Source organism: Lepisosteus platostomus, chromosome 5, assembly GCF_059453375.1.
Source record: "Lepisosteus platostomus isolate fLepPlt1 chromosome 5, fLepPlt1.hap1, whole genome shotgun sequence".
NCBI lineage: Eukaryota > Metazoa > Chordata > Actinopteri > Semionotiformes > Lepisosteidae > Lepisosteus > Lepisosteus platostomus.
Genome location: NC_142615.1, coordinates 8,266,329 through 8,280,200, shown reverse-complemented (window position 1 = coordinate 8,280,200; position 13,872 = coordinate 8,266,329). Strand labels below are relative to the sequence as shown.

The 13,872-nt window shown below is 48.1% G+C and overlaps 6 non-coding genes across 6 annotated transcripts; 4 read left to right on the top strand and 2 right to left on the bottom strand.

Annotated features, from left to right (window-relative positions):
- Nucleotides 1-5,933: 5,933 nt before the first annotated feature.
- Nucleotides 5,934-6,005, bottom strand: trnah-gug (transfer RNA histidin (anticodon GUG)). The gene has a single exon. It is a non-coding gene; the product is annotated as a tRNA-His (tRNA).
- Nucleotides 6,006-6,699: 694 nt separating this feature from the next.
- Nucleotides 6,700-6,772, top strand: trnav-cac (transfer RNA valine (anticodon CAC)). The gene has a single exon. It is a non-coding gene; the product is annotated as a tRNA-Val (tRNA).
- A 621-nt stretch (nucleotides 6,773-7,393) lies between these two features.
- On the bottom strand, nucleotides 7,394-7,465 carry trnad-guc (transfer RNA aspartic acid (anticodon GUC)). Its single transcript has one exon. It is a non-coding gene; the product is annotated as a tRNA-Asp (tRNA).
- Nucleotides 7,466-8,489: 1,024 nt separating this feature from the next.
- On the top strand, nucleotides 8,490-8,562 carry trnaf-gaa (transfer RNA phenylalanine (anticodon GAA)). The gene has a single exon. It is a non-coding gene; the product is annotated as a tRNA-Phe (tRNA).
- Nucleotides 8,563-10,084: 1,522 nt separating this feature from the next.
- Nucleotides 10,085-10,157, top strand: trnav-cac (transfer RNA valine (anticodon CAC)). Its single transcript has one exon. It is a non-coding gene; the product is annotated as a tRNA-Val (tRNA).
- Nucleotides 10,158-11,870: 1,713 nt separating this feature from the next.
- On the top strand, nucleotides 11,871-11,943 carry trnaf-gaa (transfer RNA phenylalanine (anticodon GAA)). Its single transcript has one exon. It is a non-coding gene; the product is annotated as a tRNA-Phe (tRNA).
- The last annotated feature ends 1,929 nt before the right edge of the window (nucleotides 11,944-13,872 follow it).

Genomic DNA, 13,872 nt, shown 5'->3' with positions numbered 1-13,872 from the left:
ATACTTAAAGTAGGACCAGGGGAGACTAAAAGCTCTGGCTACAATCATTCAGTAGATGACACCTACCCAACAGGCCTCCCCCCCCCCTTTTGCTTTAATTGTGTCCTCCTCCACCACCCCCACAATCCATAGGATATTTCACCACCTGCCCTCCTTGAGTCTTTGGTTCTAAAGCTTGGTAAGTAAGATCACATATATTAGAGACATCTAAACCCATGGGAGAACCTACTTGAGGACTCGGAAAATGATCTTCCCTCACTCTTCTACTCGGAGTTCAATCATTTTCTAAATCCAATGTCTCTTTTAGACTGCACCCTCTGTTCTGTACATTTCATTTGAGCACTTTCAGCCTCCACAGGTGGCAGGCTATTGGAAGAGCAATGGTCTTCCCAGTTTTGTTCTATTTGCAAAGGAATTTGGACAGTCTTTAAACACATGACCTTCACACTCACAGAGATTACATTTCCTCACGCTTGTACATTCAGTATATGCATGTCCAATTTCCTTGCACTTACCACACACCACCTTTGTACAGGCATCCACAAAGTGACCCATCTCCCCACATCTCCTGCACGGTTTTGGCTGCCCTTGGTAGAACACAAGGCCTCTATTTTCACCTAATTCAATCAAAGAAGGAATGTGTTTAAATCCACCATAACCATTTTTTGTCTTCATGCAATGAAACAGGTACTCTCCATGCACAGTTCCAGATGCCATCATCATCCAAGACTTTCTGAAGCTCACCTTTCACTAAACAATACTTAGACAACCATGTAACAACATCTTCCTTCATCACCATCTCATTAAACATGCAAACAGTCACAGTCCTATTAATTAATAATAATTGCTTACACTTATATAGCGCTTTTCTGGACACTCCACTCAAAGCGCTTTACAGGTAATGGGGACTCCCCTCCACCACCACCAGTGTGCAGCATCCACCTGGATGATGTGATGGCAGCCATACTGTGCCAGAACGCTCACCACACATCAGCTTTCAGTGGGGAGGAGAGCAGAGTAATGTAGCCAATTCATAGAGGGGGATTATTAGGAGGCCGTGATTGGTAAGGGCTAATGGGAAATTTGGCCAGGACGCCGGGGTTACACCCCTACTCTTTTCGAGAAACGCCCTGGGATTTTTAATGACCACAGCGAGTCAGGACCTCGGTTTTAAGTCTCATCCGAAGGACGGCGCCTGTTTACAGTATAGTTTCCCCGTCACTATACTGGGGCATTAGGACCCACACAGACCACAGGGTGAGCACCCCCTGCTGGCCCCACTAACACCTCTTCCAGCAGCAACCTTGGTTTTTCCCAGGAGGTCTCCCATCCAGGTACTGACCAGGCTCACACCACATTAGAAAGATCCATCAGCTTCTGCCATTCAAACATTCTAATCAGGCCCACATCTTTTTTTCCTCCTCTATTTTCATCCAAAATTCTTCCAGTAACTTCACCGATTGAAACTAATGTCAAAACCAATTCCCTTCAGCAAAGTGATTAAGCATTTGACATCAAATGCCTTAATCCTTTCTGTAATACCTTCCTTGAAAAGTCCAACCATGAAATATCACCCGAGTGAGCCGAAACCTCACCACCCTTATACACCAAATGTGCGCAAAAGTAACAGCACATGCCGACTCTACAGGCCGCCATGGCCGTTACAAATGTGTCAAAAGCAAACTAAACCTAAACCGAAACCTCATCTGTGCACCAAACCCACCAAAACCCTATTCCCTTAACCAAACCCACCAAAACCTTATTCCCACTTATACAAAAACTCCACTCTCGACTTCTGGGTTCAACCCTTTACATCTCAAACACTGGTTAGAGACTCAGTGTGTCCCAGGCTCAGCGGTTATATAGGACAGGACTCGGCGAGCTGCAGGTGAAACTCGTTGTTCTGCGCTCCCCGTGCGGAATGCGTGTCTCCTCCCTCCAGACTCATCAAACCGCCTTCATACTCTACAGCGGGAAAAAAAACTCCCTTTATTGTCTTCATACAGTACATCCCTCTTAAATCCCAGAAACACAGAAACTCCGGGGCGTTTCTATGAGTCAGTACTGGGTTTCTCTGTTCGAGGTTACAAGCAGAAACAATAAAAGTGCTGAAAGCAGGAAGTTATTTCTGCTCGTAGGCATAAACATGTAAAAAATTATTTTCTGATTCCTCAAACCTAATAAAATCCATGTAAGTCTCCTTTTCGTCCCCAATGCATATAACTGAATATAAACCAGTCAAGTTCAGCTACTTTTCTGATGTATATGAACACTAGTTCTGGCGCAGCTGTTACAACAAAGATACTTAAGAACTTTTTTTTCATACGAGCTCTTGCCGTTTTTAAATTGAATATTTTTTTCATTTCGGTAAATCACACGAAACACCAACAACACTCATTGTAAGCATCTGACCAATCACATTCCTGAATTTTAAACCCATTTAGGATTTATTTTTAACTTTTTTTATTTATTTTTTACAATTTTACACACCTGTTTTAAGTATTCTTGCCATTTTTAGCATATTGTAAGTGGATTTTTTCAAACATTTTATTTTTTAAATCATATCAACCCATTGTAACTTCCCATTGATAATTCCTGAGCTTTATAACTGTGTATTATTTCTTTTTACCTTGTTTTATTTTTTTATTATTTTACAGAGCTTTTTAATATATTGTGAGCATTTTAGTGTCATTTTAAAATAGGACGATCAATGCTCCTGACTTTTAAACCTGTATTTATTCTGACATTATTCTCTCCACCTGCAGATGAGGGAGGTATTTGATTTTAAATTTGTTGATTTGGGGGGAAAATGTACAGTCATTTCCTTGTATGTATCACCAGTGGGAAACTTTTTTTGGATGAATTGCATTTTTGGATGAATTGCAATCTTTACTTCAAGGCCTTCAGGCTGATATAGAAATGACGGGAGATTTAAATGACACATTTGATAAATCGGACAGGAACAGCATAACATTTAAAATGGCAGAACCCTCTAAAGTACTGAAAAAATTCCGGCACATTCATAATAAATACAATTTATTTAATTTAAAGCATAAAATTTGCTTTAAAAAGAAAACCACAATTTGTACAATATCATATTTCAATATCGACATTCAGATGAAGAATTTGACGATTTGAATATCAATAAAGAGTACATCGATTTTGGGACAATGTTTGCATCTGAATAATCCTTCCTCCTGGAAAGAAGGAAAAAAAAAGTTTTGAGTCTCAGTCTTCAGGATCCCCCCCAAAAAACGTTCAAATTTGTTTCCGATGTATTTTGGATAAAGATATAACTCTCATAGAAGATACATTTTATCAGTTGAATGCAGTCGATACTTTCGACTTTTTATATGATGATAGGACCTACATTTAGGGCTCAGTACTGATAACACTGCTGCTATTGATTGAGTAGAAATAATTGATGTACTGGCAGTTTTTTTTCTGAGGCAAGAGGTCCTAGAACACCTCCTATAAAAATGTTAAGATTCAGAGCAAGAAATATTTTTCCACCTCACCTAATGCTATTGCATTAACGAGGCTGGAGTTGGCTTCTTATTCACCAGCTGCTGCTTTGTGTTTTTCGTTCCATCTTAAATGCTACTGCTGTGATGTTATGTCGTCTTTCGCCTGTAGATGGCTCTCTACAGTCATTTTTAAAAATACTTATCCGGATGTATTATTGTACATTTCCTCAGTAAAGGGGAATATGTAAGTAGAGACTGTCCAAATTGCATATTTGTATGAAACACATTTCAGAAACACAACTCACAATAAAACAAACTGGCATGTTATACCACGAGTAAATAAGACAAAGGCAAAACGTAAATTCACTGGCACTTCCTGCATATTTTCCACGACCTTGCCTTCTGATCATAAAAAGTCTCAAACTCTTGCATTTTACAAGAAATTTTAATATAGCAGTTTTAAATGGGACATTTAGAACATGGCATATGAGACTATATGGTTAACTGAGGATGAGCAGAGGGTGATTGAACCTACCTCCTGGTTATAAAAATGTCTAAAAATTCTGACACAGATGTGTGAGAGACAATGGAAAAGACTATCAAAATCCTGAACTTCAGGACATTGTACTGTACCGTTTTTTAAATACAACCCTCTGAACATGGCATGAGAGAATACATTGTCAAATGGTAAATGCAATGTTTGCTATATTTCTAGGGCCCTCCCTCCTGATTTTAAAATCGTCTCATATTTCTGACATCAAGGTGTGAGACACAATATAACAGACTGTCAAAATCCTGAACTTCAGGACATTTTATGATACCATTTTAAAAATATGACCCTCTGAGCATGGCATGTGAGAAAATGGCATGTGAGAATGCATTGGGAAAAGGTGAATGCAATTTCTGCTGAATTGCTATTGCCCTCCCTCCTGATTACAAACTCGTCTCACAATTCTGACACTGAGGTGTGAGACACAATGTAACAGACACTATTAAATTGTGAAGTACAAGAGATTATACTGTTACGTTTTTTTTTTAATATTGACCCTCTGGCATGTGAAGACTTGTAGTCAACAAAATAGCACACATTCTGCCAATTTGCTTTGTCCCTCCTTCCTCGTTACCAAAACATCTTAGTATACCGACACTAAGGTAAATGTCTCTAAATCCAGAAGTTAAGTTGTCAAAGTATATCGGAGTCAACCGATACTGATCAGGTTCTGCTGCTGCTGAGCCCGCAGCCTTCACCATAAGGTCCAATTCCCAAGCCTGTACCCTTCAGAAATTGCAGTATAGAATGAAAAAAACTCTAATAGATATCGGCCACTGTTGGCGATTTTCCTTTAAGAGAGATAGATAATACTTTATTAATCCCGTAGGGAAATTGACAAATGATTCTCCAGAAATTTTCACTTTCACTGAGACCGAGGAGTGTTAAGCTGTACATGAGTCTTTGTGGCTCGGTTGTTAACAAAAAGGGTGGTGGTTTGAACCTTCCCAGGGACGCTATGAGCCTTTTAATGTACACACCCGTCTCACTTTACCTCCACGGCCGGTCTTGTACCGCAATCAAATACAGAGCCCGCAGGGGGCAGTAGGCTCGCAAATATAGCTCACTGTGTATATAATGAAGAAGCGGAGGTTAGTTTCTCATCTGCATGTTGCAGAGCCTTATGCAACTCGCAACAACAGTTGGGGTTTGATCCCTGCACGGGCTATTAGTTGAAAGACCATTGTAAATGACGTGTAACAGATTTATCCAGCTGGCTTTTATGTTTCATACTAAATTGCTATCTTGAAACCAAAATAATTAGAAATATGGAACACAACTGTTGTTCCCCATGAAGGAAAGCTGTTTTACACTGACGTCACTCCTTTTTATTTAATCCAGATTTTAAAAACAACTCCGCCCTATCAAAGGAAAATGTTACACAAAAGTTGGAAAGCACACTCTGAATCCATCTGTATATTTGATTTCCGCAATCCGTTCAAGACTGCCTATGTTAATCGTAAGTGTATAGATGAAACATTTAATATATTGTTCAGTTTAAATCAAAATGCTTTACTACTACAAGAGAGAAGTATAGTATGGAGGATGCGACAAATGTGTGATTTCTTGGAAGAAAACTACTTTTCTTTGCGTTCGAAATTAATTCGAAACAATTGACACACAAACCCTTTGTTCCATTCTCCGCCCACTCTCGGTGTAAACAAGTCCCTCCTGGTCTCTGCTTGAAATGCACTTTCCTGCGTTTGCTTTGGTGTAACTGGCTTCCCCTGCATGGGCGAATGTGAAGAAGATCCTTAGTAAGTCATTGAAGAAAACCGAGAAGAGGTCGGAGTGGCCTCTGTCGTTCATCAACGATCCAGTCAGGCAGTAATCCTCTGTAAAGCGCCGTTCGTTCACATCGATTGGCTTTTTCTTGCCTTCATTCGTGCGAGTAGTAAAAGCAGACGCAACTATTCTGCCGTGACCCGGATTCGAACCGGGGTTGTTGCGGCCACAACGCAAAGTACTGACCACTATACGATCACAGCGAGTTACCGAGACACACGCGGCAGGGTGGAAAGGGCTGTGCTCTCTTCGTGTGACATAATTCGGAAAAGTCCTGACGTTGGATTTCAACTGAGCCCCAGTATACATCGACCCTTCGACACTCTGAGTGACAACTCTCTTGCGTGTTTTCTCATATTTATGTAGTTTGCTTGCATGATGCCGGGAACAGCATGGTTGTTCGCTGCCATATAGTCTAGCGGTTAGGGTTCCTGGTTTTCACCCAGGCGGTTCGACTCGGTTTTGCCTCCTGCTTTCCAAAAGATCAGCACCGTGTACGAAAGAGCCGCATTAAAACTACTCGAACGTGCAAAACGTGCGAGAAGAGGGGGCGCTTGTTTCCAACCGAAACTTCTCGCGTGTGAGACGAGCTGATCATCGCTGTGGGAGGGTTACTCTGGTAGACAGGGCTGACCTTCGGCAATAGGATTTATAGTCTCCAAGATGATATTTGCACTTTCTGGAGAGGCGATTTTCTCCACTTCAGTAGCCCGATTTCGTCGATTGCGTGGAGAGGGCTGTAGAATGTGGCGCCGCCTTTCCTGCTCCTTCCATGACAGGCGTGCTGGTCTCTGGAGAGAGAGCACGGTCCATCAGCGCACTCCAATAAAGGCACTGGAAGCAGCTGAATCGCATTGGCGAAGCTCAGGGCTGGGCCACTGGGCACGTCTTACCACCGTTTCCGTAGTGTAGTGGTTAACACGTTCGCCTCACACGCGAAAGGTCCCCGGTTCGAAACCGGGCGGAAACAGGCATCTTTTGTCGCCAGGCACAAAAGGGGATTGGGGATTCGCCTAGCGCTGTGATCGAACAGACCCACTGGACCCACCTCTTAGTGTGGCGGGATCTGCACAGTGCATGTCACAGCGCATCCTGCTTTCACTTCAAGGCGCGTCCTGATGCACCCCAGTCTCCCGCGTGACAGGTGGGGACAGGTGACAGGTCCTATACTAACGAGGAAGACATCGCTCTCTCCGACCCCCGGCATCGTGTCCCGACCCACCGTGCTGGAAGCCGACGCGTGCTGTGATTCCTTTACGGAGCAGAAATGACAACCGAGGAGCCGAGAGATCATTTCAGCATTTCGCGTCTGAACGGAAAACACAAACGACCAACTCGGAATGACTTGCCTTTGACGCTTCTCAAAGCGTTCTTTGTGCATCGAACAGACCCACTCACCTCTTAGTGTGGCGGGATCTGCACAGTGCATGTCGCAGCGCTTCCTGCTTTCACTTCAATGTGCTTCCTGATGTCGAGTCGACTGCCGTGCGGAGGCTCTGAAAGCGAGAGCAATGAAAAGGTGCACGACGCTGTGAAAGAAAACAGAGAAGTGAAAGGCAGTCATTTCTCTAAGGAGGTGAAAGAAAAGCTACTCCCCGTCGGGGAATCGAACCCCGGTCTCCCGCGTGACAGGCGGGGATACTTGCCACTATACTAACGAGGAAGACATCGAGCTCTCCAACCCCCGCCATCGTGTCCCGACCCAGCATGCTGGAAGCCGACGCGTGCTGTGATCCCTTTACGGAGCAGAAATGACAACCGAGGAGCCGAGAGATCATGTCAGCATTTCGCGTCTGAACGGAAAACACAAACGACCAACTCGGAATGACTTGCCTTTGACGCTTTTCAAAGTGTTCTTTGTGCACGACGACTGCGCCGCCTAGCAGATACAATGGGGTTGTACAACTTTGAACTAGCAAATGGAAGAGGGCTAAGCCCCCTCTCTTTTAGCCCAGGTTCGATCTGTCTCCCAGAATCACCAGGGCGCACACACACACACACCCGTGCCGTTGAAGTGCTCTGCTTCATTTCTAAGGGCAACTCAACATTCACTCCTACCCCGAGTGCAGAAAAGACAGCATCCACAGCAACAACAGCTCAGGTCTCTGCACAGGAGCTAAGCTGCCCTCATCTCCTCTGCTCTGCGGCTCCTGCGGAGTGGAGTCCTACCTGGAGCCGTGTTTGCAGGCGGCGGCTCCCTGCGCCCTGTCTGGGCGTCGTGTCCAAGAGCTCCTGGGAGGAAGAGCGAGCCCTCCCACTCGGGGGCTTTTCCACGGTCTGTGTGAGGAGGGGCGGGTGTGTCCAGTAGCTTATCGAGCGGAAGCCTGGGGCGGCGGAGAGCTGTGATCGTGCAGACCTTGAGGTGTCACCTCTTTGTCTGCTTTCCCGCCCCCCCTCCGCCCAAGCTCTGCTCCAAAGTAGCCCGGCAACCCCTCACACCTGCACGTGTCACAACCTAAGGTGCGGTCATGAGACACCCATGGGGTGTCGTTCTGTTCTTGCTAATTGTTTCCTGCCCGTCGCAGGCAGGAGTCCATGCGAGGAAGATGCGCTGGACAGAGCTCAGAGGGCGCAGCTGGGTGGCTTTCCTTCTGAGTGACGTTCCTGCAACACTCTCCCGCTACTCTTGGTGCGCTCATGCCACAACACAGGAAGGCTGGAGCAGGTGGCTGTGGGCTTTGCGCACTGCCGAAATAGCTCAGTTGGGAGAGCGTTAGACTGAAGATCTAAAAGTCCCTGGTTCGATCCCGGGTTTCGGCATTTTGTTTCATCGCGCCCTTTGTTCCTCTCTCCAGCGCCACCTGCCTAAAGTGACGCGTCCCTTTCTCAGCCCGAAACGCAAGCGAGACACCAGCAGCAGTCCCTACAGGTTTCCGTAGTGTAGCGGCTATCACGTTCACCTAACACGCGAAAGGTCCCCGGATCGAGACCGGGCGGAAACAGCCTCGTTTTGCACGCTCCTGTACTTCACAGAGGTCTTGAGCGACCGGTCATTTGTTCCCAATGTATTTCCGGTGCCTTCGTGCACTCTTGTACCAAACGCACGTTCCTTCTGTACGCGGAGCCGATCATTTGCAATTGGGCTGTGCCGACAGACCAGGTCGAGCTCTGTCGGCTCAAAAGCAGCGCAGGACCTGCAAGAACAACAGAAAGATTAGCATCCAGCGGGGGCCTCTTAGTGAGCCCAAGAGCTCATCAAGAATCGGCTCCAGCAACAGGGCTGGGCGCATTGTTCCATTCTCCGCCCACTCTCGGTGTAAACAAGTCCCTCCTGGTCTCTGCTTGAAATGCACTTTCCTGCGTTTGCTTTGGTGTAACTGGCTTCCCCTGCATGGGCGAATGTGAAGAAGATCCTTAGTAAGTCATTGAAGAAAACCGAGAAGAGGTCGGAGTGGCCTCTGTCGTTCATCAACGATCCAGTCAGGCAGTACTCCTCTGTAAAGCGCCGTTCGTTCACGTCGATTGGCTTTTTTTTGCCTTCATTCGTGCGAGTAGTAAAAGCAGACGCCCCTATTCTGCCGTGACCCGGATTCGAACCGGGGTTGTTGCGGCCACAATGCAAAGTACTGACCACTATACGATCACAGCGAGTTACCGAGACACACGCGACAGGGCGGAAAGGGCTGTGCTCTCTTCGTGTGACATAATTCGGAAAAGTCCTGACGTTGCATTTCAACTGAGCCCCAGTATACATCGACCCTTCGACACTCTGAGTGACAACTCTCTTGCGTGTTTTCTCATATTTATGTAGTTTGCTTGCATGATGCCGGGAACAGCATGGTTGTTCGCTGTCATATAGTCTAGCGGTTAGGGTTCCTGGTTTTCACCCAGGCGGTTCGACTCGGTTTTGCCTCCTGCTTTCCAAAAGATCAGCACCGTGTACGAAAGAGCCGCATTAAAACTACTCGAACGTGCAAAACGTGCGAGAAGAGGGGGCGCTTGTTTCCAACCGAAACTTCTCGCGTGTGAGACGAGCTGATCATCGCTGTGGGAGGGTTACTCTGGTAGACAGGGCTGACCTTCGGCAATAGGATTTATAGTCTCCAAGATGATATTTGCACTTTCTGGAGAGGCGATTTTCTCCTCTTCAGTAGCCCGATTTCGTCGATTGCGTGGAGAGGGCTGTAGAATGTGGCGCCGCCTTTCCTGCTCCTTCCATGACAGGCGTGCTGGTCTCTGGAGAGAGAGCACGGTCCATCAGCGCACTCCAATAAAGGCACTGGAAGCAGCTGAATCGCATTGGCGAAGCTCAGGGCTGGGCCGCTGGGCACGTCTTACCACCGTTTCCGTAGTGTAGTGGTTATCACGTTCGCCTCACACGCGAAAGGTCCCCGGTTCGAAACCGGGCGGAAACAGGCATCTTTTGTCGCCAGGCACAAAAGGGGATTGGGGATTCGCCTAGCGCTGTGATCGAACAGACCCACTCACCTCTTAGTGTGGCGGGATCTGCACAGTGCATGTCACAGCGCATCCTGCTTTCACTTCAAGGCGCGTCCTGATGCACCCCAGTCTCCCGCGTGACAGGTGGGGACAGGTGACAGGTCCTTTACTAACGAGGAAGACATCGCTCTCTCCGACCCCCGGCATCGTGTCCCGACCCACCGTGCTGGAAGCCGACGCGTGCTGTGATCCCTTTACGGAGCAGAAATGACAACCGAGGAGCCGAGAGATCATTTCAGCATTTCGCGTCTGAACGGAAAACACAAACGACCAACTCGGAATGACTTGCCTTTGACGCTTCTCAAAGCGTTCTTTGTGCATCGAACAGACCCACTCACCTCTTAGTGTGGCGGGATCTGCACAGTGCATGTCGCAGCGCTTCCTGCTTTCACTTCAATGTGCTTCCTGATGTCGAGTCGTGTGCCGTGCGGAGGCTCTGAAAGCGAGAGCAATGAAAAGGTGCACGACGCTGTGAAAGAAAACAGAGAAGTGAAAGGCAGTCATTTCTCTAAGGAGGTGAAAGAAAAGCTACTCCCCGTCAGGAAATCGAACCCCAGTCTCCCGCGTGACAGGCGGGGATACTTGCCACTATACTAACGAGGAAGACATCGCTCTCTCCAACCCCCGGCATCGTGTCCCCGACCCAGCATGCTGGAAGCCGACGCGTGCTGTGATCCCTTTACGGAGCAGAAATGACAACCGAGGAGCCGAGAGATCATTTCAGCATTTCGCGTCTGAACGGAAAACACAAACGACCAACTCGGAATGACTTGCCTTTGACGCTTTTCAAAGCGTTCTTTGTGGACGACGACTGCGCCGCCTAGCAGATACAAATGGGTTGTACAACTTTGAACTAGCAAATGGAAGAGGGCTAAGCCCCCTCTCTTTTAGCCCAGGTTCGATCTGTCTCCCAGAATCACCAGGGCGCACACACACACACACCCGTGCCGTTGAAGTGCTCTGCTTCATTTCTAAGGGCAACTCAACATTCACTCCTACCCCGAGTGCAGAAAAGACAGCATCCACAGCAACAACAGCTCAGGTCTCTGCACAGGAGCTAAGCTGCCCTCATCTCCTCTGCTCTGCGGCTCCTGCGGAGTGGAGTCCTGCCAGGAGCCGTGTTTGCAGGCGGCGGCTCCCCGCGCCCTGTCTGGGCGTCGTGTCCAAGAGCTCCTGGGAGGAAGAGAGAGCCCTCCCACTCGGGGGCTTTTCCACGGTCTGTGTGAGGAGGGGCGGGTGTGTCCAGTAGCTTATCGAGCGTAAGCCTGGGGCGGCGGAGAGCTGTGATCGTGCAGACCTTGAGGTGTCACCTCTTTGTCTGCTTTCCCGCCCCCCCTCCGCCCAAGTTCTGCTCCAAAGTAGCCCGGCAACCCCTCACACCTGCACGTGTCACAACCTAAGGTGCGGTCATGAGACACCCATGGGGTGTCGTTCTGTTCTTGCTAATTGTTTCCTGCCCGTCGCAGGCAGGAGTCCATGCGAGGAAGATGCGCTGGACAGAGCTCAGAGGGCGCAGCTGGGTGGCTTTCCTTCTGAGTGACGTTCCTGCAACACTCTCCCGCTACTCTTGGTGCGCTCATGCCACAACACAGGAAGGCTGGAGCAGGTGGCTGTGGGCTTTGCGCACCGCTGAAATAGCTCAGTTGGGAGAGCGTTAGACTGAAGATCTAAAGGTCCCTGGTTCGATCCCGGGTTTCGGCATTTTGTTTCATCGCGCCCTTTGTTCCTCTCTCCAGCGCCACCTGCCTAAAGTGACGCGTCCCTTTCTCAGTCCGAAACGCAAGCGAGACACCAGCAGTGATCCCTGCAGGTTTCTGTAGCGTAGCGGCTATCACGTTAGCCTAACACGCGAAAAGTCCCCGGTTCGAGACCGGGCGGAAACAGCCTCGTTTTGCACGCTCCTGTACTTCACAGAGGTCTTGAGCGACCGGTCATTTGTTGCCAATGTATTTCCTGTGCCTTCATTCACTCTTGTACCAAACGCACGTTCCTTCTGTACACGGAGCCGATCATTTGCAATTGGGCTCTGCCGACAGACCAGGACGAGCTCTATTGGCTCAAAAGCAGCTCAGGAACTGCAAGAACAACAGAAAGATTAGCATCCAGCGGGGGCCTCTTAGTGAGCCCAAGATCTCATCAAGAATCGGCTCTAGCAACAGGGCTGGGCGCATTGTTCCATTCTCCGCCCACTCTCGGTGTAAACAAGTCCCTCCTGGTCTCTGCTTGAAATGCACTTTCATGCGTTTGCTTTGGTGTACCTGGCTTCCCCTGCATGGTCGAATGTGAAGAAGATGCTTAGTAAGTCATTGAAGAAAACCCAGAAGAGGTCGGAGTGGCCTCTGTCGTTCATCAACGATCCAGTCAGGCAGTACTCCTCTGTAAAGCGCCGTTCGTTCACATCGATTGGCATTTTTTTTGCCTTCATTCGTGCAAGTAGTAAAAGCAGACACCCCTTTAGGGAGCCTGTCAGCACCCGGAGTTTTCCCCTTCTTTAAGCTCTCCATAGCCTCTCAGCTCTTCTACTGTCAAATCCCCCTCAAGTACTTCCCTTTCTTCTTCACTCAAAACGTTTTCTAGCTTTGAGGTAAAAAAGTGAATTTCTTCATCCTTTACCTCTGTAGAGTTGTACAGTCTTGAGTAGAAGTGTCACGCCCTCTGCAGCCAGAGGGCGGTCCTTCTCTGTCCTGTCCCTAGTTTCTGGTCTGCTGTCCTTCCTGTCCCTCTCTTTCCCTTGGGCTAAATATTTCAGGGTCTTGCACTCTGTCCTCGCTCAGCACTGACGTTCGGATTTCCTGAGACCCGCCTAGCACCAGGGCGCCCCACGTCCGCTCCCTGAGGGCACAGGTTTCTATACGGCATTCCTGAACTCTTTGCACTATTGAGCCCGGGCCTTTTTCCCATCTCGCCGCTATGCATATGGGTCTTTTTCCGCCCTCCTGCTCCCCACGGTTAGTCCCCTTGGACGTCCGTGACAAGAAGGCCTCGATGCAGGAGAGGATAGCACTCAGCTCTGTACTCTCTCTTCCCTCCTCATCAACTACACTTTCCATGACAGACTTGGAGCCTACCACTTTCCTGAAAAAGAAGCGAGTACACTTCTCATTTTCTTCCAAGAACTGCACTCAGCTTCTTAACAGCACTCCTCGACTACTTTCTTCCGCTATGCTCCGGACATCCTTTTTTAAAAGGGTGATATCCTCGAGCACATCCAAGCCACTGTCTCGTGTAGAGACGCTGCAGCTGCCTCTGTTTCCTGGCTAGCACTCCTCTCCGTCTGGCAGCACCCTTCCTTCCCTCAGCCATGAAAAAGGCCTTTGTCCTCACCTTCACCTCCTCCCACCACTCTCCTACTGACCCGTACAGACACTGCAAGGACAGCCACTGTGATAGTTTCTCCTTGTAGCGGGATACTACCCCCTCGTTCTCTAGCAGCTTTGTGTTGAGTTTCCAGAGGCCTGGGCCAAAGAGAGTCCCGCCTTGGAGTTCCACTCTACACCCTAAAGCCTGATGATCTGAGAAGAAGACAGGCTGAAGAGTGACCCCAACAACTTTCACTCTCTCTGAGACAAAGCAATAGTCAATTCTGGAGCTGCTATTCCTCCCTGACCGTGTATATCCTGCTGTTGTGGG